The sequence below is a fragment of the Orbicella faveolata genome, unplaced genomic scaffold (genome assembly GCF_042242905.1).
Source record: "Orbicella faveolata isolate gen_17 unplaced genomic scaffold, um_ofav_v1 contig_3, whole genome shotgun sequence".
Taxonomy (NCBI): Eukaryota; Metazoa; Cnidaria; class Anthozoa; order Scleractinia; family Merulinidae; genus Orbicella; species Orbicella faveolata.
In genome coordinates this window covers 532,049-555,720 of record NW_028301558.1, presented here as the reverse complement: position 1 = coordinate 555,720, position 23,672 = coordinate 532,049, and the positions used below count along the sequence as shown (strand labels likewise).

Below are 23,672 nucleotides of genomic sequence, written 5' to 3'. Positions count from 1 at the left end.
CTCCTCGATGATTTTCAAAATGGCGGCGGTGAATTTTGAAAAGTGGAGAAGGCCCTGGGGATGAGGTTGTGCTTAGAGCAGTGAAGTACGGAAAAATCGTATAGCAATGTACAATGGTCACTGAAAATTTATTGGCGACAGTTTTATCCGTGTTCAGTGCTATTGCAGCTGTCATCCTAGTGATTTTTTTTGGTAAGTTTGATCGCGGTTGTGACTTTGAGTTTGTTTATAGGTGTAGTCAACCGTCTTGGCAGTCTGAAAGTTTCCTACTTTCGAGTCAGGATGTTGTCCATGTTTTCAAGCCCATGCACAATCCCTAGTTGGGCATTTAGAAAACTTTTCCCGCCCTTGGGTAGGGTATTTGCTATAACAGGTCATCCCGGGTGGTGTGTACATTGTCAAAGGCAATTTTTGGGCCCAGATGTAATTTGTTATGAATTTTACGTGTCCAGTAAATAACAGGGCTTAAAATAATTTTCGAACCGTGGCCGGTCATGTTGACCGGCCAAAGTAATTTTAGCTCGGTCACGTCTCTTTTCTGACCGGCCAAAATATTTTTAAAAAAATTAAATAACTTGGGCCTAATTAAACCCACAAATATAATTTGTTTGTTCCAGTCGTTGCTACATGTAGACCGATTAAAATTTGGCCTAATACAAAGAAGAGCTTAAAACTTAACGAAAGATAGCCTTGACAGGGCTCAGCAGCTCAATGAAGTGGCACGCTGTCACTGGAATTCAACATGATGTGACCGGTCAACATGACCGGCATTTGAAGTTTTTGGCTGGTCAAGTCACTATTCTGGCTGGACATTGTCCGTTGACCGGCCGTTAATTTGAGCTCTGAGATAATCATGATTTCTGTATAATAATCATGTTTATTGTATGGCTGGACTGGTCCACAAGGAGAATTCTGATTGGTTCCCTCAGCGATCTGAATTTTGCAATATGGACTGCTAAGATAGACCACTCACAAATGCAACACAAGTGAGCGGTTGTGAGCATGCTAATGTGACATGTGAAGCCGCAAGAAGCTTGGGCGTCGGAAGATGAGCAAAAAGAAAGACTGCAATGGTTTCATACAGTATTTCTGAAGCTCAGCACTCTGGTGACAGAGTAATTCTATTTGTCGGTCTAATGAAGTTATGATGCACATCTCTCACGAACCTTTATAAGTGTCATGCAGTGCACACCAAACTCTGTTGTAAAGAGAGAGACATTTGCACATTTCCCATTCTCTTTTGATGTTAATCTCTTGACCTTTTTTTAAGTTTTATGCTACACATTTGTTTTTGAAGCACTGTGATATTAGGAGGACTTTAAAGTAGAACAGAGCTATTTGACCAAATAGGATGAAAATTTTTACTGGTCATAGGTCTGGTTTTAGCTGTTATCTGTCACACTTTGTAGAATATGACACCTCTGTAAGAACTTCATCTGTAATTTGCCATGTGCTCTAAGTGTAGCTTGCTATAGCTCATTTCTATTACTGTAACAACATGCTGAATGTTTTAAACTCTCCATTTGCCCTGTAATGATAAATTTTGGTTTCTGGCATTTTGGCGATACCAGGTCCAATTCAGAGATTTTGCAAGGTTCCTTAACGGTGCTTTTCAAATATATTGAAAATCGTAGACGCCTGGATAATGACAAGGACCAGATACTGACAGCTAGTCGGAATTTCAATTTTTCGCCCAGAGAAATACAAACTTCTTCATTGTTGAACCATACATGACATCTTACCAGATACAGCTTCAATTGATTCACAGAACAATTAGACAGAGTGTCTCTCATATTCAATCAAAGTGCTCTATGAGCAAACCAGTGGATTTCCTATAGCTAGTGAATGTGTAGTTCCATTTTTTAAACACAAAAATAGTCCCTCCACCCTCAAGAATTTCCTTAAGTATTTTGTACACCCTCCATACCCTCCAGAAAAATTCCTTTTTGCAAGAAAGTGAGTTAAAGTTAAAGAAAACACTCTAAACTCAAGGCCTTCTACTTTGCACAACACTGCTGTTTATTCTCGATCACTCGTGACATCTGAAGATACAGACTGAGAAAACATACAGCAATTTAATTAAATGTGCTTTAAAAGAAAATAGGCAAGATGGTAACTTGTCACATCACCTTCCCATATGACTAAGTCCTGTGGTACAATTTCCATTGAAGGAGTGATAAGTTGAGTGTGGATGAAACTGACACCATACTTTCTTTTATCGTGATCATTACACAATCGCTCACACACCCACGGGGAAAGCCAATTTTTGCAGCAACATTGCATAAAAATTGACAGAGATAAATGAGAACAAGAAATTCTCGAGCTTCTGAAATGTGTGGTTCCAGAAAATATCTATACCCACCCCACAGAGGGTCGCAGAAATCCCAAGGGGTCTGAAAGAGCTAAATCTTTGATTGGGACGGGGGTACACAAAGAGTTTTTTATATATCATACAATGTACTTTCCCAATTGATTCACATAATTTAACCAACAGTAATGTTCCATCTGTTGAAAGAAATGTAAGATTCTTTGCCATATATTTCCATTATTGTTCCGACTTTGAACAACAGAGATGCAAGTACTCCTGAGCAGCATGTTGGTGGAGCAAAGTACCAAAGAAGAGGTGCAGCAATACATCTATAATGAGGTTGACAATATGTTGTACATTTTATACTTAGAAGATTGTGCTGTATTTAGCTTAAACACAGCTGGTGCTTTTTCCAGCATTATTCATGCAATCAGGTGGGATTCTTACTCTGAATATTTAATTTGCTACTCATACAAAATTATTCCCGTTTCCGATTGGCCATAACTAGGTTATCACATATTTTCGTTGTTATCCATGTAGTTCATAGTTTGCTAAAGTTAGCAAAGTCGATTCAGTGCCATTTGTTTTGAATTATATGTAACCAAGGACAATGAGGAGCTGTGCATAAATTAAAACTTTGACTGGTTTATTTGAAAGAACATAAACTTTCAGTACTTTCTTGGATTCTTCAATGAAAACTTCTTTGAATGAAGAAAAGGTCAGCTGTTACGCCATTTGGATGTTGAGTACTTCTATTTATGTCAGTTAGTTCGAACATTTCAACATGACATGAAGGGACGGGTCTGCCTAATTTTATGTCTAGAATTTTCCAAGGTCATTTTAAGGAAAATTAAATCCCACCTGGTAATATTTCATAACCCAGCAGTTTTGATCCTGACTTAGTAAATATCCCCAAAAGTAATGTACAATAAATTAACAAACATTGTGTGGCAAATCAAGGTTTACCAATTGTTTGCCTCAGTTAAAGGGCCTTTGTCACCATAAAGCGCATGTGCATTCTTGATTGACACCAATTTCTTTAACGAAAAGAAATCGTAATACTAACACATGCGAGCCATGAATTTGCCCCAGGTGAGCTTGGAGTTTCACGTGCTTTTTGAAAATCTCTTTATCTGTCGGCTTTTGGAGGAATATTTATCATGTTTATGTTGTGTGAAGGCTGTGTCCGTTGAATACAAGCACATACGCTTTAGTTTCTTTCAACTTGCATTCAACTTGCATTCTCTTTTTTTTTCTTTTTTCTTTTTTCTTTGCAAACAAGACAGCTACGGGGCGAAAGTAGCTTTTGTCTCTAGCTACCTCGAAAACCCACTCTCGAGGACATCATATTTCTCAACGATGTTCAACTCAAAACACAAAATATGCTGTTTAAGTCTTTCTTGGATGACTAAACAGTTCTTCAATATTGGTATTACAATTTCCACACGCCTCACAAGGTCAATGAAGAAGGATTTTTCACGCAAATATCAACTTTAAAAACTGTTCCGTCGGATAAGAAATCAAATTGCTGTAAATGCGCAGAAGGGTGTCAAATGCCCTTTAACTGTGAAAAATATGCTGTCTTGAACCATAAATAGCTGCAGCCAAATTTTATTACTGTTTAAAACAGTACCTAGGAGATTAAAACTAAAAATTGACTAATCTTGCTATATGTGGCTATTGAAGTTCCGAGGGGTTGGGGGACCCAAGTAGAAAAATCATGCAAATTACAGGGGGGTGGGAGAGTGCCATGAAGCTCTTTGGAACAGAAAATCTTGGGGAATGGGGGTCAAACCGGAAAAAACCCTCTGTGGGGGGTATTGATATTTTCTGGAACCACACGATGTAATTTTTACCATTATAATGAAACTAATTTCCACGAAAGAAATCAACTGCCACTCAACAGCTTGGAAGGTCGAAGTGAAAAACAAACTAGGCTAGTCACCAGTGCTTTTCTGTCCATTAAGTGACTTCATGTAGACTGGCAACAGGTAATGGTGGCCATGTCCACGCAACAGCATATTCTTTGCACTTGTTAGCTTCCAAATATTATTTTGGATATAATGGGATTCAAACTCAAGTATTCAATCTACTATTTTTTCATGTGAAAGATCAACTCAGTAGGTAAGAAAGGACTTTTGAACAGCTGGATTGATACTTGAATCCGTATTGCATTGAATGTCCCCTCGAAACTAAATCAACCATCCAAACACCCTCCCCTCTGGAATTTCCTGGTTCTTTGACCCCTCCGGAATTTCCAATTTCCTCTTTGGTGGGGTATGGATGTTTTCTGGAACCACGCAATGATGATTGATGCAACTGGCGCCTGATTTATGAAGCTTGATTTGGCGTAGAAATTTTTGTAGAGCTTTACGACTCTACGCTTTCGTCACCAGTCTCCTCCTACGTGTTGGAAAGATACACTACCTCCTACTTCACAGCTTTTACCGTAGTTGTGTATTGTTACTATGGTTAACTGCCTATTTTGTAACATTTGATTTCAACTTGTAGCATGTTCCTCGCATTTATCTCATACATATTGAAGTGTCATTTAAGTGTTATTACAGTATACAGTGTTTTAATTGTTTTCAATTTGAAATTCTGTATTGAGTTTACCCTCTACCATCTACGCTCTACGGTTCTATGTACGGGCATAGAGGCTTACAGTTATTGTGGCAAATATTAAAGTGCATGGAGAATGTTTAGTGTTACTACAGTTTACAGTATTTTAATAATTTCTTTTAATGTACAATTCTGTATTGAGTTTACCCTCTACACTCTACGCTCTACGCTATATGTTCTACCATTTGCATTCTACTCTCTATGTTCTACCAGCTACTCTCTTCAATCCACACTCTATGATCTACCATCTACCCTCTAAGTCCATCTATGCTCTATGTTCTACCAGGTACTTCTCTTTGATCTATGCTCTACGATCAACCATCTACCCTCTAAGCCCATCTATGTTCTACTCTCTACATTCTACCAGCTACTCGCTCTATGCTCTACGATCTACCATCTACCCTCCAAGTCCATCTATGCTCTACTCTCTACGTTCTACCAGCTACTCTATTCAATCTACGCTCTACGATCTACCCTCAAAGCCCATCTGCTGGGAAGGTTATTAGTCTTCTTGTAGTTGTAAGCTTTTTCGTTTATTTCCGACGCGCTTCGTCTCTGCCTGAGACTTCTTCAGGGAATGATTTAAGCATGCTTTACTTTAACTTCCCATGGAAGTGAACAACTGCTGAAACATGCTGTTAACGGACGTTGCTATATATGTTGTTATATTTTAGGGACCATACGATTAGCACTAACCGTGTGGCCCCCAAAATGTAAAAAAAGTTAAAAAATTTAAATAAAAAAGACATATTTTCTGTTTGGAAGGGTCCCAAAGTAATCCTATTGGAGTTTCTTAGTTGTCTCTATAGCAAGAATGATCTTATCAAACTTAATACGTACTATGTTATTGTCGAAAGTAGTAGTTCGTTTCTCAATTTATTTCTTTACAAAGATGCTTATTTTAGCACTCTGTACTTTTCTACCTATCAAAAGCCACTAAATAAGTATCTGTGTACAATCCCTTTGAGTTGTTTCATCCTGCGAGTGACAAGAGGGCCTATATTAGAGTCGAGTTTATGTGCTATACCAGAAATAGCTCCACGTTTAAAGCCTTTCTGGAAGTGCCTCTGGCTTCGCGGTTGCCCAGTTGGGTTTTTACTTCCTTTATTCAGGGAGTTTAAATACAGTAACAGAACTAAATAGCTTTCGCTAAAACGTAAATCGCAGAATGGTAGAATGGTAGTTTTTAAATCTACATTTAACTGTAGTGTGAAGTACATTTTGTTACAGTGTACTCAAAAAGTGCAAATACTTAGGTCACGTGACTTTGAATGCTTAGTGGATGTTTTGCGACCACGTGGAGATGTTGTTTACTAGTTTTTAGGGTCCTAATTTGTCGTAGAGATTGCTGTTCATTTCAAGGTCGAATAAATGGTTTAACTCAGAACCACTAACATCAAGCTGATTATCCAGAGACATTTACCAGACTTAGACTGTATTGTCAGTTATAAATCTAGTACACTACTTTAGCACATCTATGTATATAGTATGTTTTTGGGGGGCCACATGATTAGTGATAATTGTATGGCCCCCAAAATATAACAACACGCAATGACATATGCACATGCATATGCATTTTTTTGTATCTCAATCACAATTGAATTTTCATGCATACTACATGATGTACAAGAACAGGGATGCCTCCACTACAAGAATTACATTGCTCCAATGGATTTAGTACACCTTCTCGATTGAGCCACTCTACCTTGGAAACTTCTCATGGCCTAATAGAAACCGATAGAGGTTGCCAAGCATGTTTTTCTTGTTGCCTGAAGACAAAAGCTAGTCTTCTTTACCCGACTCACAACCACTGGATCGAGTGCGCGGGTGTTTGGACAGCAAATCACAACAGAGTGCGAAAAAGATCAAAGCAACTCTCCCTGCGAGGTGGCTCTGAAAGATCTTCGGAGAAATTGAAGATTTTTATGAATTACAAACACACAACATGTAGCTATCAGATATGGGGCGCCAAATTTATTTTTATTATTTAGAGTGGTTATTTGTGTATAACCAAAACAAGTATGGTTATATGTAAATAACCACATTGCAGTTTGGTTATTTATAAATAACCAAAACGAGACATTGGTTATTTAACAAATAACGAAAACATGAATAGTGTTATTTGTAAATAACCAAAATTGCAAAGTGGTTATTTGTTAATTAACCACAATTGTAAAGCGGTTATTTGCTAAATAGCCAAATTTGAAAATTAGTTATTTATAACTAACAGAAATTTAAAATTGGTTATTTATAAATGACCAAAATTGAAAAAAATGGTTATTTATATTGAACAACAACAACAAGCTTTATTACCAAATAGAAAAAAGTTAAACTTTACAATATAATATATTAATAGAAAAAAGAGGTAATGTTTACGCAGGATAACTATAAAGCTAATCGAGCTGAGTAAAACTAAGTAATGTTTAAGTACAGGAGGTAGGTTGGTACTAAAGCTTGATGAAAGCAATTAATTAGTCAATAAAAAAGAGATGAAAAGAAGAAATAAATAAATAAATAAATAGATAAATAAAAATAAATAAATAAAATAAATAAACAAATACCAGTTGAAAACTCATGAACAGTAAGACTGTAAGATGTTTAGCTTGACTTTGTTTTTAAATGTTTTAAGGGGTAGGTGTTTAATGCTTTAATCAAGGCGATTCCAAACTTTTACGGCTGCAAAGTGAATGTTGAATTTACCATAGTTTGTTTTGATGGTATTGATGTAATAGGTTGATTTAGAAGCAAGCCTAGTATTGTATGAGTGTACAGATGCTACTGTTTGAAAGAAATTTTCAAAGGAAGATGGAAGAAGATTATAGTAATAGTGATATATGAGGAGTGCATTCTGAAGGGTAACAACATCAGTTAATTTAAGGATCTCTAATTCCTTAAAAAGAGGCTCAGAGTGTTCATCCTGTTTTGAAAAAGTTGTAGTACGTATAGCTCTCTTTGGAAGAGTTATTAAGGGTTTAAGAGTAGTACTATAACTATTGCCCCAAATTGATAAACCATAGGTGAGGAAGGGGTAGATAATTGAATAATGTAATTGATGTAATATGTTTCTATTTACATAATATCTAAATTTAGGTAGTACTCCAATACCTGTTGAAACCTTCTTGCTCAATTCGTGTAAGTATGGTTTTCTGTTCAAATTGGAATCAAAAATGACTCCTAAATATTTAACTTGATTATCAGATTTCACAGACTTATTGGAGATACTAAGATTCAACTTATGAGCTATTCTTCTTTGTGGAGAGTGAAATACCACGAAGCTGGTTTTTTCAATGTTCAGAGATAATTTGTTAGCATATAACCACTGGCTTACCTTTTCTAGTTCTACATTTAAGTTGGTTTCTAAATTTAGAATGCTAGGATTATTAAGAAACAAGTTTGTATCATCAGCAAAAAGGTGAAATTCTAAGATATTGGAGCATTTAGGCATAGCATGTATATATAAAAGAAAAAGAAGTGGGCCAGGCACTGACCCCTGAGGTACTCCACATGTAACAGGTTGGTAATCAGAATTAGTACCAAACAAAGAAACAAACTGTCTTCTGTTACTTAAATAAGAAACAAACCAATCATTTGGAACACCTCGTAGGCTGTAATACTCCAACTTGGCTAATAAATTTTTATGGTCAACTGTATCAAATGCTTTACATAGATCTAAGAAGATTCCACAAGGGTAGGTGCCATTATCAATTGATCTTTGTATCTTATCGGTCAAGAGGAGAAGAGCATGGGTGGTTGAATGTTTTGATCTAAAGCCAAACTGACTATTGTGGTTATTGTTATAAATGGTTATGAAAACTGGTTGTTTATAAATAACCAAAACTTAATTTTTTTCCAGCGACAGCAGATTACAAATTGGTTATTTATAAATAACCGAAATTGAAAATTGGTTAGTACTTCCAGGAACACCGGAACATGGAACACTGGAAAGAGGAAGCCACTTTAAAATCATGGGTTGATCCCAAGATGATTATACAAAAATGTATCCAAACTTATTAGTGTTTAAATGGAAAAGATGTCAGGCAAATAATTACAGCGTACAAGCGTTACATGAAAAGATTTGAAAGATATGTTGGAATTTATTTTTATTTTTAGTTAACTTATATTTTTCATTATTTTTTAACTTATTATCATGCAAAACATATCTAAAACAAAGAATAATAAAGCGGAAGCAGATATAAAATAGAACTTCAACAGCTATAAACCGGTCAAACAAAGCACAGAAACATGAAAAAAACTAATGACATGAATTAAATCTAACAGGCTCTCAGACCGAACTCTTCTGTAATGTAGTTTTTGTGGCACTCTGTGAGAGGCAATCTGTCGCGGATGACCAGCGAACACGGCACAAATGATGGCTCAGCTGCTTCAATGCACGCAACCTGAAGATGAAAATATACATCTGATTCCTGAGTGGGCGTGCATAACACGGCTGTATTTAATAAACTATGCATGTACACAGCTAAAACTCACTGTCAATCTGATTGGAATGTACAAGTATTTACAGTATGTTGTGTGCTTTGTTCACTGGATTTGGCATTTATTCCACATTTAATCTGCATTTCAAATATATGAAATTAATATAGTCCCAAACATTTATTCATCACTTATGGGCATATTATGTACCAGCAAAATGACCAGCTCCTAGTTGGCTTCCCAGCTCAGTAGGTAGAGCACTGTACCAGTGTCACAGGGGCTCGAGCATCTTGGATGATGCCATTGTATTGGCTCAGTGAGAAGAAGTGTAGAAGAGATGGCAGACACAACCCTGAGTGCCTTCTCGGTTTTATGAAGTTGTCAGATAATACACCTGTTAACTAATCTAAACGTTTATTACTATCCTTTTTATTGTACATTTCACAGTGTTAACGCATTTTAAAGCAAAATGGGTTTTCCATTTTCGTAATCCTTTAAGAACAGCTGGAAGATGACTGAATTTCTTATATCAATGAGTATCTTGCATTTTTCACGTTTCAAAGCAAAAGGAAAATATATCCATATTCTGCTTATACTTGGAATTAGTTTCTGCAAGAGAGGATAGACTGCGGGAAGCCGGTAAAAAATTTGTGACTGTGTGGCGCTTGTAAATGTTTTCAAGATTGTGATGGTGGAATCAAATTATTTTATGTGCAATCAGTGGATGTAGTAAATAGAAAAGCTCATGTGCGCATGATTTTTTTAACGGTAACATATTTGCGCTCTTGGTATTTTGGGAGGTGTTCTGGTTTTTTTGGGGGGTGTTCCGGTTTTTTTTTTTGGCGGGGGGGGTGTTCTGGGTTTTTCTGGTGTTCCTGAATGTTCCATAATGTTTTGGGATGCTCCGGTGTTCTGGTGTTCCGGTGTTCCCTATTCCATTGTCCCTGGAAGTACTACATGCCCTACAATTTTGGTTATTCATTTTCCAATTATAGAATTTAGTCCTGACTACTATGGATATACTGGATCTCGTGGACATTCAAAGAGAACGACATCCAAAATTACGCAAGTATTCTTACGAATCTAAGGTTTTAAAAGTAAAATCCAGGATAGACTTTTTTTTGGTGGCCAAAAACTTGACACAATTCGTCAAAGAGAGTGAAATCTATCCTGCTATAGCGCCTGATCATAAAGCAATTTACATATCATTGTCTTTGTCTAATGAAACACCTAGAGGACGCGGACTCTGGAAATTTAATAATTCTCTGTTGAATAATGAAGATTATGTCAACAAAATACATAAAACACATTTTCAAACTTGCTCTTATTACTCCAAGTTAACCGACAAATGGCTTTTTTGGGAGATGCTCAAAATGGAAAATAGAGCAGCAACCATCTCTTTCAGCAAAAATTTAGCAAAATCAACAAACTGTAGGGAAATGGAAATAACACGTCGACTTCAGGTGTTAGATGAGTTCATTTGTAATAATTTTCATTCCCCTGACATTGATCAGGTCTTAAACGAATTTGATGATCTCAAAACAGAACTTCAAACAATATACACCAAGAAGGGAAATGCAGCAATCTTTAGATCAAAGTGTAGATGGGTGGAAAAAGGTGAGCGCCCCACCAAATACTTTTTTAACTTAGAGAGAAGAAACTACAATAAAAAGACTATATCTCAACTAAAAAAACAAATTTCAATTTCTGTTAGTTATAAATGACCCATTTTTCAAGCATGGATGTTCTTCACCCAAATCAAAGTGGCTGTGAGCCACTGAACTTGGAAAATAAATTATGAAAGGGTGTTATGAGGCATTGCTTATTAAGGAACTACTTGTGATGTGGGGGCAGTCTAGCTTTCAAACAAGCCCATAAAGTCCTTTTCCATTTAGGGGTGTATTATGATATTTGCAAAATGAAAAAGCTCAACATTCAGAAACTGTTTGTTACTCATGTCTGCTTACACGTTTTACACTACATGTATCTGTACATGTCTTCCTTGTGCTGTAGCCAAAAATAGCAACTTATGTACAAGTAGCACAGTGTGATAAGCACTAGCCCGCCATGCGTGCTGTTGTGCCTACTTATGACATTTGATCATTTTTCCTTTTCTTCTTCATTGTTTTCTTTTTCTGTCAAGAAACCAGTTACCGAAAGGTAGCATTTGTCTTTCCGTTTCTTGTGTTCAAAGAATCGTCTGGAACCTTTAATCATTTGTTTATATCAATTGCTTTCAAACGCACAATATCACTTAGGTTTGTCAAGGAAAAACTACGAAGACTTTCCCTGAAGCGAATCGCTAAGGAAGAACCATAAGTATTTCCCTTACAATGAAAAAATTGTTATACCTTCTACCTCTCGAAAATAACCAACTTGACACGCTGCAAGCGACTGTAAAACGGCCTTAGACGGCTGATGTTCGAAACCTGAGGGGGGGGGGGGGGGGGACTCCTATATGAAAAGGTCAGGGATGCTTGTCCTCTCGGGTACAAATCAAGGATTCTTGTCTCACTTAGCGTGTTGTCAAAACGTCACCATTTTTAGCTGTCAAAGTATCCTTTACGGTGCACTTGGGGAAATAATAAAAGAAACACTCTCATTTAATTTGTTTTCAGGCTTGATTTCCACTGATCTCTGGAGTACGCGAGTCGGGTGAACAAGTGCGCGCGGGATCCTTTCTTGAACAGTGGCTAGTGATCGAACCTATTCCATTTTGAGTAGTGTCTTTTAGGGGTCTAATGAAGCTCAAGCAACCTCCACAGTAGTCTCCCTTAGGAGTTAAATTCAAATTCTCCAAAGAGCATCCCTTGCCTTTTCATAAGGGAGTTTCCCCGGGTTTCCAAATGTCTAGCGGGAAGTGAAAGAGTGATGGAGTGAAATTGTTCCACACTGCAGCTTGGAAAATAATTATTATTTTCCAAGTTAAAAAGGGTTAAACAAGAGAAGAAAGAGACCAGTGGCATAAAAAAAGAAAGAAAAAGCCGACAGATTGTGAAACTGAACTCGCGTCCACTAGATTGGGACGTGAGTGCTAACCATTGTAACATGTAAGAAACCTTGCACCCTTGCTCTTAAATTGGCTGGCAAATATACAAATTAGCTAACAAATATGTGACATACGTTCTCATAAACTGCAAACTTACAGATAGTTGAAAAGAATGGTTCGCTCTGGCAGAGTTGTACTTGGTAATGGTTAGTTCGAAAAAGTCATTGAATTTAAGATTATTCAAGCCAAGCACTATCTTGTAGCACTCCAGAAGAGAGAGGTACAGTCTGCAAGATTCCAGTGTAGGCCAGTTCAGCCTCTTCAGGCACTCTTCGTATGTCATCTTACTCCGCCTCTGACTGAGGGCAAGATGGGAAGCTCTTCTTTGAGTTTTTTCTAATGGTGCAACATCCATGGACAGGTGGGGGTTTCAAACTGGAGATTTGTAAGGCCCCATTTATATGGTTTTAAGTACCCGAGACAACCCTCCCCCGAGTTACTTTGGGTGAGGTAACATTTCTTTGCAAAACTCAACCAACCGTTAAAGGAGTAGGTCACTCCAAAAACGGTGTATTTTTTTCCATCACCAATAGAAAGTTCACATTGAGTTGAGTTACTCACCATTGTTTTAGCTTCTGAAGTGGATGCGATCCCAATGAAAAAGAAGTGAAAAGTTCGACACCTGGAGCCGCCATTTTGAAAGGATCTTGAAGGCCAGGTCGCATATCCGTGACGTCATTCCGTCCGAATTGGTGCAAAGCTCAAAGGCTAAAGCTCTTCTTTTCTGTTCTAAATTCAGTTGTGAGCTAAAAAATTCAGCCCGGGCTGTAAAACCAGAACCGAAAAGGATAGAGAAAGAGGAGTGACTTTCCTTAACTTGCCTAAAAAGAGCAAAAAATTGCCAAAGAAGTGGTTTGAACAGCTACGTTGGGATTAGAGATTCATGCCAAAAAACTCGAAAATGTGTATGTGTGCAATGAGCATTTCACAGATGACTGTTTCAAAACTCAATTTTTTACCGATTTGAGCTTGTGGCTGGAAACACAAGAACGAGGTCATTGAAGAAAAATGTTTTCTGACAATTTTTCAACGGAAGGCCCTTGTAAAGGCATGTATTGCAAGCGAACGGCGCATCGCAAGGAACGAAAATAGGTAGCTATCAATTATACTTTTCATTTTTAAAAATACTTTTGCCTAGCAGAACTGTCATTGACTTGACGGGGTAAATATTATTTCTGCGCAAGAAATTGAAGCTCTTCGCAGGACTACAGGGCTGGAATTTCAAGAAAAAACCTTGGGGCCAGCTGGCCCCTAAGTTTTCAGGTTTAGTCGCCAAAAATTTTCGACCCTTCAGGCAATATATTTTCATGAAAATGACGCTGTAACGGCATGAATCACGGGTCAGTTTCATGTATAATCAGTTTGCTGCTTTTTTTTTTCTATAATAACAGGGAAAATGGCTGAATGAAATTCTTTTCTTCATTTACCAGTCTTACCAGTATTTATAAAAAAAGCTTCCATGTTACAAGCTTTAATTCATTATATTTTGTAGACTGGTGCTAGGGTTTTCGTGTTTTCATGTTCATTGATGCACAGTGACTGCATGCGTTTTTTGGAAGTGAGTTATTAAATTTCTTAGGGTACCATGGGAACTTCAAATGCCCTGCAGATTTCTTTAAAATTACAATACATAGAATACATATATGGAATACATAGGAAGAAGTAGTTAAGGTGGCCGAACACAGTTTTCGCGTGCACTTTTGCTGATGCAATTGAGCGCACGCACAAGGATTGCAAAAACAAACATGCCGTCAATGGAGCGATCATTTTATTTACTCAACACCCGCACTATCTGTGCTATTTTTCTCTATTATTGAACGCAGTGTATTGATGGCTTTAGTCTTTCATTACAAAGATATGTTAGAAAAGGTAACGACGCAAAGAACCCAGCAATTCTCAGCTTTTTCTTTGTTACCGAAAGAACCCAGTTAAATGCAGTGCATGCGCAGTTGCTCGAAAAATTGAGACCGATTGCTTTTGCAGAAACTTGCCGATTTATGACCATCCAGTCGTTAGAATTTCAAGAAATTTGGCAAAAAATAGTTCAGAAACCACGTGAATGATCTATCGCAAAAAATCTGAATTTTGACATAGGAAATTTTTAATAATACAGAACATGCAGTGAAAACGATTTACGGTGAATTACAAAAATTGCCTATGTCAAAATTTTATTAGAACAGTGTTGACAGAAGGGATTTAATGTCAATTCGTAATGGGCAAAAGATGAAAAAAATCTAACGACTGGATTTTTTCCAGATAAACAAAAACCATTTTTTAAGTCTTGTTTTTAACCAACCCCGTTGCCATGGCAACAGCACACACCTTAACCAAAATGCGAGAATAAACTTTTCTGTGGTTAACCTCGACTCTTGCAAAAAACGGGCGCCAAAGCATAAATAGCTTAAAAGTAATGGTGAATCAAGTATAGGCTCTTGAAAACTGTGTTCGGCCACATTAACTGTACATCAGTCCTATCTACATATCGACAATTACCGATAACAAGTCCTGCTATAGCAAAATCCGATATCCGCATGTAAATAATATTTTGTCTGAAATGTGTTACAATTTGTTTTCAATTTAATCAACACGATTCATCATTAATTAAGGACAGTTTTTTTTTTTCATTCACATCATTTTTGGGAATTACAGTTGCTAATGAAAGCAAATCTACAGTAAAAAAATGAAGCTTTAATTTTACTGCATGCTTTGTCAAGTAACGAGGCGAGTCAACAAGACACTTGCGATACGGATAAACACACTAGCAGAGTGAATTTTCCTTCATCAGCTAATGTTTACGCATGTAAAAGTTGCATATACTTTTTTTCTTCTATCCAAAATATATTACATATGCTTAGCTATCCAACAATACATATTACAATTCTCACAAAAAATCTTATGTAATGATAAGAAATGTCGTCAATTTCACATTTCACGTTAAAGACGTCATTTCACTTCGCATCTTACATGTAAAGTCACTGCGTATTTCACAAGAGTCCACGTAGTCCATAAGTGTAAAGAAACCTGGCAAACACGTACGAGCACGGGCAAAAAGTATCCAAATTTTATGAGTAAAAACACAGACTTGTGAGGTGAAAGCATTCGTCCGATTTAAACACACCATTGAAAACTCGTCAGTTTCTGTGATACCAGAACTCCCTCCGCATTGAACCGCCAGTAAAATAAAAATGGAGACAAATCAGATCAAAAGCATTATACTGGGGATTTATTTAAGCCACCAATTCAATTCTGAGCGCAATATGCAATTAAAAATAAACTTCCTCTTCCGCTAACTGCGTCCATTGTAATTGTACTGCAAAATGTACCTTCCCTCTTGGTGACCCACTCCAGCTGTTCTCGGCAACAAACACATTCTCTTTACGTCGGCATGGTTGCACATCTCTCACAAGTACACCACAGAGCATTTTCCAACCAATCGTTCCATTCAACTTGATTATTGACATCCCCGGAATCACTAGCACGTTCTAGCTTCAAGCGCAGCCATACTAAACTGGAAGCTCACAGGAACAAACACATTCTCGGACGGAATGACGTCACGGATATGTGGCCTGGCCTTCAAGATCCTTTCAAAATGGCGGCTCCCGGTGTCGAACTTTTCGCTTCTTTTTCATTGGGAGCGTATCCACTTCAGAAGTTAAAACAACGGTGAGTAACTCAACTCAACGTGAACTTTTTATCAGTGATGGAAAAAAATACACGGTTTTTGGAGTGACCTCCTTTAACATGAGGACTACAAACCCGCCTCGGGGCTGAGACAACTTGGCTGGGTGGGACAACTTTTCTTCATATAAACACTTTGGCTTGCCTAACAATTCTCGGCATGGTGAGTGTCACGTAATGCCTAGATTTAGGTTTAAAAGCAGAAATTTGTATCAAAGAATAGAAAATTAACTTGGCAAAACCCACTGTGATCGAATGACCGAGGGAAACTCAAATGAAGAGGAATATTTGCACATTTGATTATTCAATAAGGGTTATGAATAATCGTGCAGGGTCAACTTTGACTTGGCTTACAGGGGCTACGTTTTCACATGTAAATGCTCGATAAAGTTGCCTTGGGGGGGGGGGGGGGAGGGTTGTCCTGGGTACCCAAGACCATATAAATGGGGCCTAGAGTGTTGAGAAAGCCTCGGGATTTGATGGGCCCACTGTTCTATTAATTAAACCTAGTTTATTTTGTTGGCTTTGTTGACTAGCACATTTACATATTTGCTCCATGACACGTCCGAAGACAACCCTCCAAGTTAACTTTTTTCCTTAGTGGCCATTTGGCCACTGACTGTTCAGGTTTGGTCGCCAGTGAAAAAAATTAGTCGCCAAAATATATGCATAAATTAATAATTAATTAATAATAATCTTATTATTATCTAACTGTATTATTAATAACATTTTCCTTGAACCACCAAGTAAATTCAAGTCCCGTTCAGTGAAAGAACTACCTAATGTTGATTCAAATATGCTTTTATTGGAATGATTGATGATCAAATGAAATAGTTTCTGATCACAATGAAAAAGTACTATATTATTGCAACAGTGTTGTGAGTTGATTGCAGTTCTCATTCAGTCATTTTAAATTGATTGGCTTTCACTTTCAATAAATCTTTTACAATGGTTATAATAATGCAAATGTACATGCCTTCAAATAGCTCCATCGATTTACAAGTGACACCACAAATATCAAAAACCAAAGGTTCAGACTATCTTCATCATAAACTCTTGCGTGAGCATGTATGAATGAAACGTATGTTTACCGCCATTTTTCCCGCGAAAATATTTGATGAAAATTAAGAAAAAAAAGTTGCTTCACAAAACACAGAAATATTTGTGTATATCATTTATAATTCACACAACAGGAGCAGTGCAAACGACACAAATTATTCCAAGACAAAATAAGATAGCCTCATTCGCAGCTGAATGGTGGAAAGTTTTCCAATGTTTATCAAGGCGGCATCAAATTCTTGCTGACACCATAAAGTAAACACTATTTTTACCTTATCGCTTATGATCTTTTCTAAATGTTTTACCTCATTTTCTGCTTGAATAAGCAAACGATATAAAACTTCATCTGAAAATTAAAGACTGTATTTAAATGGACAGAAAAGTTAATTCACGCTCAAATTGTTTGTCGTTTTGAATTTAATATGTGAACCGCGGAACGCAAATACTCAACGCGAAAATACTTTCACAAGTTTTAGGGCAATCACTAAGACGGATATTTTTTATTGATGAAATCTTTGACAATTTAAAAATAAACCCAGGTTCGTTCACACAAGTGAAATTTATTTACAACTGCGAGCTGCTTTTCATCACAGGTTTTTTTATTTATAGAATCCCCTGTGCTTGTGTTATCAAGTTTGCTGTAAGGTCAAGTATTTTCGTGTCCACTGAAACAAAATACGTTTCTCAAATATATCTGGATGTTTCTCAAATATATTGTGGATCCTGTCACCGTCGAGCTTTCCAAGCTTTTGCAATTCCTCTTCTTTTCGATGGCAAATGACCGGATTGCTTGCGTTGTCTCACGCTTCCAGGTAAAATTGTCACGTGCTTAAGTTCAGTCGAGTGGAACGAATTTCGTCGTGTCCCAAGCCCAACTGAATGCAATTCCTTGATCTTTGTTTACCGTGTAACATTTCATTTTATTCAGTCTCCATTTCTGTTGGTTAAAATCCCACAACAACTAGCTTTGCAAAGTGAATTCTTAATGCTCAGAACGTTTTTCTTTTCTCTCCAGATGATAGTCCGTTCAAGCTCCTGACGCATAGGTCACGTTAATTTTAGTCGCTGAGCTGGCGACTTGCGTTCTAATTTAGTCGCCAACTCCAAAATTCTAGTCGCCATGGCGACTGAAATGGTTGCAACTTGGAGGGTTGGAAGAGATCACAATGCCTAGTTTTGTTTTATTGATTATCAGTTTTGAGACTTGAACTCGTCGCGGTTGCGTGGTGTATGCTGGGCAATGAATGATTGAGTTAGATCAAGGCGGGGCTCAACCTGAAATATGCCCCTTTTTTGCACAGTTGACACAACCCTGATTTTCATCAAAACCTAACTAACTATATATCAATGAAAAGCCAATTGCTTGCAAATTACAAAAATGTATATTTCAATGCTGTGTCAATTATTGTAACTTGACACCGGGCTCTCAAAGTATCACATGCTGTGCATGACCCTATGCACTTGAGAAAAGATTTTTAGGTATCATTTAAAAAAAATGTCTTTTTATTTGTATTCTAAAGTAAACAAAAATGAACAGCTGAAGTGAATGAGGGATTTTGCAAAATTTGAAAATGTGGAGCTCTGACAACCATCTAAAGTTGTGCAATCTAAATTGTGAAACATTTATTTTGATAAGTTCTATCCTAAGAATTCTACAGCAAATTCCTTTTTTCATACCAATTAACCCAGTGAGATCTAGCAATCCTTAAAATTTGAGGTCAAAAGCTTAAATCAGTAACATCGGGTAGTTTGCAACCTCATGCTGTGAGATGACCATCTTGCATAATAGTGGTCATGGCAAAATGTAAGAGTTCATATAGGAATATTTACGATCGCTCTTAGCAAGTACAAATACTGTCAAATTCTCAATTAAAATATGCTACCTTACTTCTGCAGTTTATTGCTTGTTGTTTGACTGTTTAGTTTGCTGAAACGAGGCCATTTTAGAGAGTTAACACTTTCTAGGTTTCCCACTCCTGGATGCTCTTGCAGGCTATGCAGGTGATTAAGTGTCTCAGATTGAACCCAATTTGATTGATTGTTGAATCAAAGAAGAAAAGCAAAACTAGAAAAGTCAAATTTAATGTGAACTGACTCAAGAAACAGGATAAACATCATTCAAGGATTTCTTTAGTGCTATAAATAAAGACGTTTGGATTAACTCAAGTCCTAAGGACACAAACATTGATATCAGAATAGCCCTCTTCTGGCAAGGGTAATTCTGAAGGCCAGGAGACCTGAAAGGAAACTGTCTAACTTGATAGAAATTAAGTTGATTAAAGGGATCATGTGTACTTAAGGCATCTGTCGGTTGAGTATCAGCTGATACTATTGCCCAATATATCAACCGACAGTCGGTCGACATATGAATGACAGCTATATTTATGTCTCAGTCTTAATAACTGAGCACAAGTGCTCTACTAATTGGGCCAATACGCGGTCGATATGTCGACCGAGAGTCGGCTGAGTGTTGGTCGACATGTTATTCAAGTTAATGGACTGTCGGTCGACACTATCGGTTGGTATGTCAGATGACACTCAGCCAGCACCTTGACCGACGTGTTGTGATCAACAGTCGGTGATGTATTGGTTGACTGTTGGTGTTATCTGTGTATTGTTAACCATTTTGCTGAAATAGCAGCCATCTCCTTACCCACAGGAAATGCGAAAGAAGAGTACATATCTAATGCAACTTGAGGTCTCGACAAGCATAGCTGGAAAAAACAGTCTGAGATGGGAGAATGTTGCCAGTATGAAAAGTCAAAAACGGACGAGGGCCACCGAAAGACCATCTCAAAGGGATAGAGAAGATTATTTGATATTTGAGTAAGGAAGATAGAGGTCAGCAACAAGAGCCCACCAAATGAACGTAGTGTTGGCTGAGTGTCAGTGAAGTATCGCCCAAGTGTCAGCTGGATGTCAGTGAAGTATTGGCCGAGTGTCGGCTGACATGTGTGTCTGTCGATGTTGGTCAATATGTCGGCCGAGTGTCAGTGAACATATCGACCGAGTATCGGCCGATGTGTCAGCTGAGTGTCAGTCAACATATCGGCCGATACTCAGCTGACAGATGCCTTAAGTACACATGATCCGATTAAAGTTAGTACCCCTGTAAAGTACTGTGTGCAATATAGAACTGGTTTAGTTTTTGTTGGAACTGAGGTCATGTTGCCAATTAATTTTAACAGGCCTAACCAGACTATCAAAACAGCTCAAGTGTTCCACCTAGATAAGTATTTGTAAATTAATGATTGCTGTAGAATTTATGTTGTGTCACGCAACATAAAAACTCCCCAAAATCTTTTTGAATGATAGTCTCCAGTAGCTTAGTAATTAGATCACTTAGGGTCGTGGGTTCAAATCCTATCTGGAACTCGGATTTTTTTTTGTTTTTAGTTGATGCTATTTCTATCATTTAATATGACTATGTACTTTTCAAATATCACGAGCTTTATTATGGCTGTTTTTGACAGATTTGTTACTTACATAAAATACAAAAACTAACAAAATTCTCCATTCTGGGAACCCACCAAAATTAGGTCATGTTGCCAATTTTGTCACACCTAACCAGACACGTCTTGCATAGTAGTGAGAGTGGGCAACAACACACTGCTTACAAGGGTCTTCATGATTTGCCATACGAAACAATAGGTATACAACACAAGCAATGTCCTTAGCCTGAAAACAAGAGGTGCAGATAAACAAGAACTAATCAAAATAGAAATTTTAAAGAGCTGCAGGTCATCTGGTGGGAGTCTGAGATTGAAACATCACTTGTTACACTACGAGACTCAGCTTCTAGCTTACTTAATGGCTCTTGCATGCTTTGCGTGCCTATGTTGTGAGGTGTTCATATTATTCTGAATGTTGTAGATTCATATAGAATGATCTCTAAAGATCTTTTGTAAATTTCTGTTTTAGAAATGCATGCAAAAAGTCAGTAATTCCTTAGTTAAATGAATAATTGGTCCAGACCTGGATAGTCAACATTGATTTGTTCTTTTCAACTTTGTTATTTTTTTACCATATTACAAAATTTGCTTTTCAGGATGGTTTGTTGTTTGGAAGATGTTCCTCATTAGATTTTCTTTCATTTGGGAGTTAGTATATGGAGGCAGTAATGGGAACGTTAGCAGCACAAGTGGAAATGTTCCGTGTACTTCACTGAGAAGGTCATTACGCATCAGGGATATGGGGTCAAGGAAATTTTGAACAAAGAGATTGTGACATTCTGCCGTCTTGGTACTTGCTTGAATCCCTCATCCATAGGAGCGCACTGTGTATTCTCGTTTAAAAACACCAATGACCTTTAGCTCTCATACAGAATATATAAACTCCGCTTCGTGTGTTAATGGAACTAGAAACTAGTAACCACAAAATGTGGTTATGTACTCAAACAGGGACATTTGGGATGTAAGAAATGAAGGCCATCAAAGTTCTTTGTTATATTTTCTGTGCATTTTAGCTACTTCTGTCTGATGCAACACTAAAGACTGTACATGATCATGGCTTCATAACCATTCTCATATCAATTATTGTTATTTTTTTATTTTTTATTTTTTTAAAATTAATTTACAAACACAACATACATAGCAAAAACAACAAAATAAAAAGAGGAAAATAGTAATATTACAGCACAATACTTACTTATGGTACAATATGATAGTTAATACTACTTACAGCGTTTAGTTTACATAGCTAAAACAAGGCAGTTTGGAAAATGTCACAGAAGAGAAATACCCCCCAAAACCATAAGTAGGTTTATGCATAATATTTGCTGTTATGTAGATCCTTATCATAAATTAGTTCCGCCCTTTACTTAGAATTGTAAACTTATCATAATCTACAGGAAATGTCATAAGATAACAATGTATGAATCTTGAGTGTAGAATAATCACAAACTCATAAAGTTGACATAGAAAGGAACTTCTCTTTAGGCCTTAAGATCACTTATTGTCCGGCATTTCATTTAATATTGATAATTTATTCATATTACCTGTTCTCAGATAATGAAGTAGCTTCTTATCAACTAACACCTTCATTTACCTATATCTTGAGCAATTTCCTCGAACCTATCTTGAATGGAAGATCTTAACATTTAGCAATTTCCTGTATGGATGTAGGTGTTGATAAGACTTAGTTGTTTATTTTGCTGTAAACCTTAAAGTTCAACTGCCATTACTATCGCATCGTGAGTATATATAACCAAGCACGTACTGTACACTTTTTGATTTACTACGATTTACCTTGATTTACCCTGAGTTACCTTCGACCTATGTACTACAAGGTTTAATCTACAATAAAGAAGACAAGAGAGTTCCAGATCTGTGAGAGTCCTTGCTGATTTACTGTCCAGCTGACAAGAGGCCTTACCTTTGGCATTGAGTAACGCGTGCTGTGCAGTGAGCCTGTGCTCTTCCAAGCTTTCCCCAAGACAAGTCCATCTGCCATTATCCCTGTATTCCACAGCAACCAAGCCACGCAGTCCAGTTTCAGTTTTTGTTTTAAAGTTTCGAACAAAAGGCAGCTCTACTAATGCTGCACTTACTGCATATGTACAGTATGGTATAAAACCATTATATTACTGACCGAAAAAAGAAAAAAAAAAAACCCTATCTACATTGTTTACTTAGTTAACAAACATGTCATCGAAAGGATTTTTGGAAAGCAGTAATAGACTTGTTTTTAAATGCTAGTTCTTTCTGTATATTTAATTTTTCTTTTAGAAGTATGAGAAAACTGTCAAAAGAGAACTTTTCTTCGTGCAGGCAGCTGCAGTATATACAGGGTTTGTACGGGTCTTGGAAAACCTGGAAAGTCCTGGAATTTTATTGTGGCATTTTCCAGGACTGGAAAGTCCTGGAAAAGGGCTACTGGTCTATGGTTGCCGAAAAGTAGCATAATTTGACGAAAAATATTTTCATTCGATAAATGACATTTTTATTCGCTAAAAATATTTTCATTCGATAAATGACATTTTTATTCGTTAAAATATTTTCATTTGATAAATGACATATTTTTATTCGTTAAAATATTTTCATTCAATAAATGACAATTTTTATTCGCTAAAAATATTTTCATTTGATAAATCACATTTTTGTTCGTTAAAAATATTTTCATTCGAAATGACATTTTTTATTCATTAAAATATTTTCATTTGATAAAAATATATTTGTTCGATAAAACCGTTTCCATGCTCCTTTTTGCATTTGATAAAAACTATTTTTATTCGATGTTTTTCTCACTTGATAAAAATATACTTTCGATAAAGTCACACGACCCAAGGAGGCATGGCCACAAAGCATTACGGCATGGTTACAAAGCTTCCCGCCATTATCCAAAATCTTTAGGATATGTCTTAAAATGGCGACAAATCTAGACCTAGATGCAACAGCAGATGCAATTACTTGGAATGATTTTTTTATATTTGCTGAAAATATACTGGATAGATGTGAACACAGTGCCAGAATTATAAACTTAGAGTTCTCATTCCATGCAACTGGTCACCTGAGAGGCTGTGGGTGA

At 36.9% G+C, this 23,672-nt stretch overlaps 1 long non-coding RNA gene across 1 annotated transcript; it reads left to right on the top strand.

Annotated features, from left to right (window-relative positions):
• Positions 1–11: 11 nt before the first annotated feature.
• On the top strand, positions 12–22,469 carry LOC149105969 (uncharacterized). Its single transcript, XR_016209610.1, has 3 exons — positions 12–192; positions 2,571–2,647; positions 21,196–22,469. It is a non-coding gene; the product is annotated as an uncharacterized LOC149105969 (long non-coding RNA).
• Positions 22,470–23,672: the final 1,203 nt, after the last annotated feature.